The 4,311-nt window shown below is 46.6% G+C and overlaps 1 long non-coding RNA gene across 1 annotated transcript in view; it reads right to left on the reverse strand.

Moving 5' to 3' along the window:
• Positions 1–3,003: 3,003 nt before the first annotated feature.
• LOC116990123 overlaps positions 3,004–4,311 on the reverse strand; it is a 1,668-nt gene continuing 360 nt past the window's right edge. The window contains exons 2-3 of the long non-coding RNA XR_004416426.1: positions 3,916–4,245; positions 3,004–3,281 (exon numbers count right to left, since the gene is read on the reverse strand). This is a non-coding gene — a long non-coding RNA (uncharacterized LOC116990123). The remainder of the gene's footprint in view (positions 3,282–3,915; positions 4,246–4,311) is intronic.

Raw genomic sequence — 4,311 nt, forward strand, 5'->3', positions numbered from 1 at the left:
GATGGGACATGTTGGTCGGTGTGGACAAGTTGGGCCGAATGCCTGTTTCAGCGCTGTATGTCTCTTTGACTCTACCTGCCTGTCAAGCTCCCCACTCACCTGTGTCTCACTATTATCTGCCACGCTTTGTTGTGTATCTCCCCCTTTTCCATCCCTCTTCTCCCACCACCTCCACCAAATCAGTTTGAAGAAGGGTCTCGGCCCAGTATAGTACAGTTTGGTTTACAGTTTTGTTTATTGTCACCTGCACCGAGGTACAGTGAAAAGCTGGTGTTGCGTGCTAACCAGTCAGCGGAAAGACAATGCATGATTACAATCGAGTGACAAGGAAATAACATTCAGCGCCAGGTAAAACCAGCAGAGTCCGATCAAGGATAGACCGAGGGTCGCCAATGAGGTAGATAGTAGTTCAGGACTGCTCTCTGGTTGTGGTAGGATGATTCAGTTGCCTGATAACAGCTGGGAAGAAACTGTCCCTGAATCTGGATATGTGCGTTTTCACACATCTGTACCTTTGGCCTAGTTGGAGAGGGGTGAAGGGAGAGTGGACAGGGTGTAACTCCTCTTTGATTATGCTGCTGGCCTTGCCGAGGCAGGGTGGGGTGTAGATGGAATCAATGGAAGGGAGGTTGGTTTGTGTGATGGTCTGGGCTGCGTCCACAATTCGCTGCAATTTCTTGCGGTCTTGGATGGAGCTGTGACTCGAAGCTGTGTCGCCTTTCCGTGCTCTCCAGAGATGCTGCCAGACCCGCTGTGTTTACTCCAGCACTTTGTGTCATTTTCTGATTATGCCTTATCAGTCACCGCCACGACCTTTCCCTTTAGAGAATTACAGACAGAAAAAAGGCAGAATAGTGTTGTCACAGGATGTTACTGTGAGTTTGTCAACTTAAATACGATGTGGTTGGTACCTTTAAGCACTGACTGCCCTCTCTGCTGCATCTTGTTCCAGTCCCACCTGTTTATCTGATCACTCACGGGTATTTTTGTTCACGCTACGTGTGGTCTGGGACCGCAGTGGGCGATCGAATACGACAGCATCTGCAGCCAGGGTCCAAACCACACGAGTTAAACTATCTGCAGCTCGCCTCGCTAATGGGGCAACGTTTCTTTGGTGTCGTTTACATAAAAACATAGAAACATAGAAAATGGGTGCAGTAGGCCATTCGGCCCTTCGAGCCTGCACCGCCATTCAATATGATCATGGCTGATCATCCAACTCAGTATCCTGTACCTGCCTTCTCTCCATACCCCCTGATCCCTTTAGCCACAAGGGCCACATCTAACTCCCTCTTAAATATAGCCAATGAACTGGCCTCAACTACCTTCTGTGGCAGAGAATTCCAGAGATTCGCCACTCTCCGTGTGAAAAATATTTTTCTCATCTCGGTCCTAAAATACTTCCCCCTTATCCTTAAACTGTGTGTGGCCCCTTGTTCTGGACTTCCCCAACATCGGGAACAATCTTCCTGCATCTAGCCTGTCCAACCCCTTAAGAATTTTAGATTTTAAAATCACTTTAATGTCCCCTCCCAGTCTAGCCCCACGCCTGCCTATTGTTTCAAACAGCCCTATAATCCCCACAGAAACCGTCATTTTTGGCCTCCCACAAGGTCATAAGTGATAGGAGTAGAATTAGGCCATTTGTCCCATCAAGTCTACTCCGCCATTGAATCATGGCTGATCTATATCTCCCTCTTTACCTAATTATCCTACCTACTCCCCATAACCCTTGACACCCGTAATAATCAAGAATCTATCTCCCTCTGCCATAATAATATCAATTGACGTCCTCTACAGCCATCTATGGCAATGAATTCCACAGATTCACCACCCTCTGACAAAATACATCCCTCCTCATCTCCTTCCTAAAAGATCGTCCTTTAATTCTGAGGCTATGATCTCTAGTCCTAGACACTCCCACTAGTGGAAACATCCTCTCCACTTCCGCTCTATCCAAGCCTCTCGCATATCCACAGTTTCACCAATGAATTCTTGGTGCATTCCATCCACGATCAAATCCTTGAAGGATAAGGGGACGGGGTGGGATAGTGGGAGAAATGGGCGCACTAACTGGCGAGGCCGATGGAAGAGAGGGAGGGGGGGGGGGGGGGTTACAGGTTATTACCTGGAATTATACGAAGTAAAATATTCAAAGATACTGACCTGTGCTGAGCTTGTCCTCCTGCAATACATGTAGCAAAAGATAGCTGAGATGAAGATGATTGTGGCGGCTGTAAAACGTACGCGGTGTGAGACTCTTAATGGCTTAGAACCTGAAGAGAAATCAATATTTCAGTTGCCAGTCTATTGACATGTTGGTGCATGGGAACAGAATCAGGGAGTTCAGGTCAGTTCAGTTTTGTTTATTGTCACGTGTACCGAGCTACAGTGAAAAGCTTTTTTGTTGCGTGCTATCGAATCAGCGGAAAGACAATACATCATTACAATCAATGCATTTATAGCATAGATTCATGATAAGGGAATAACGTTTAGTGCAAGGTAAATTCCGGTCATGGATAGCCTTATAACCCTGTCCCACTTAGGAAACCTGAACGGAAACCTCTGGAGAGTTTGCGCCCCACCCAAGGTATCCGTGGGGTTACCGGAGGTTTTTGTCAGTCTCCCTGCCTGCTTCCACTACCTGCAACCTCTGGCAACCACATGCAACCTCCAGAAACATTGGGTGGGGCGCAAAGTCTCCAGAGGTTTCCGTTCAGGTTTCCTAAGTGGGACAGTGGCTTTAACTCCAGCATGTTGTGCCTGTTTAAACTAAATCTATTACCTGGTTTCTTCCATCGGAAGGATTTGGGGATTTGGATAGGAACGAAATAAATAGCCGTTATTTTATTTGAGAAATGTGCTTAGTGTGAAAACATAAAGCCACAAACCTTCATGGGCAGGACATAGGGTTTCGGCCCGAAACGTCGCCTATTTCCTTCGCTCCATAGATGCTGCTGCACCCGCTGAGTTCCTCCAGCAATTTTGTGTACCTTGGGCAGGACATAGCTGTGTTAGATCCACGCTCCGCGTCTCCTCACTAACAGGGTTCCTCACGGTGCAGTTGTACACACTGTTGTTGTTGGGTAGAGGTATGGAGAGTGCCAGCCTTCTCCCTTCGTCAGTCAGTATGTGCGACCCATCTGCCGTGACCTTGCCATCTCCTGACCACCAAGTGTAGACTGGCTCGGTGCCGTGCTCCAGTGAACACACCAAGCTAACGTTACACACCCCTTCGGTGAAGGCTTCACTGATAGTTATTACTGGTGATGACACTCGTTCTGTTTCAAAGAAAAACACAAATACAAGCCATGGAATAATAACAATCAGAAGGTGCTAGCCATGAGTTTCCCCACAAGAACATTAAGAGTAGGACACTGTTTAGTTTAGAGATACAACGCAGAAACAAGCGCTTCGGCCCACCGAGTCCGCGCCCACCAGCGATCCCCGTACACTAACACTATCCTACACACACTACGGACAATTTACAAATTCTGTACAGACAAGCACCTGTAGTTTTAGTGCAAAATCCTTCCCGTGAGTTTACAAAAATGTATCGTCCAGGTTACACTTTGCCACCAAAACTAGATCACAAATAAACTCGTTATTAGTTGAGAAAGTTTAATGACTGCTGGCCCTATCATCTTACAGAGAAGTCAGATGGCTTGGAGAGACCTCCCTTCAAGAACCCATCCTAGTGCTCCGCCATTAATATTCAAACAGCAAATACTGAGGATGGGTTCCTAAATAAGCAAGTGCTCCAACCCATGTAATGTTTCAGTAATCACCCTGCCCGTATAACCCACAGACTTGGACTCAAATCGAAAGCCTTATCTTGATCTCCCCTTATATCGTTATGTTCTTAAAGGTTGATAGATTGGAAAAAGCACCGTTTATAAAATTGAAATAGATTACCATAAATCTTCAGTTCTGTCACTTGTTCATGGACAGCTAGGATCGTCCTTAAGTTTATTTCATATAGACCTTGATCGTGTTCTGTTAGGTTCTGTATTTCCAGACTACAACCCTTCAGGTTTAACCTGATTCCCTGTTTGTCACATTGTATTGGACTGTTTTGAGATTTCGTACATAATGGAACCTTTCCTGTTGTTGGTGAACTGCGGTAATCCCAAGTGAGGATTGAAATGTTTTCTCCTGAGATACATCCTGGTAACGTGACTGACTGTCCCAGTGTCCCATTCACCAAGCGACGAGTGCCTGGTTTCCCAGCAGTCTGTCCCAGACCTGAAACACAAGGACAAGATATTAGTGCCATCAGCTCTGGGATGTTGGTGGGGGGGGGGGGGGGGG

This window comes from Amblyraja radiata, chromosome 30, assembly GCF_010909765.2.
Source record: "Amblyraja radiata isolate CabotCenter1 chromosome 30, sAmbRad1.1.pri, whole genome shotgun sequence".
In the NCBI taxonomy this organism is placed as follows: Eukaryota; Metazoa; Chordata; class Chondrichthyes; order Rajiformes; family Rajidae; genus Amblyraja; species Amblyraja radiata.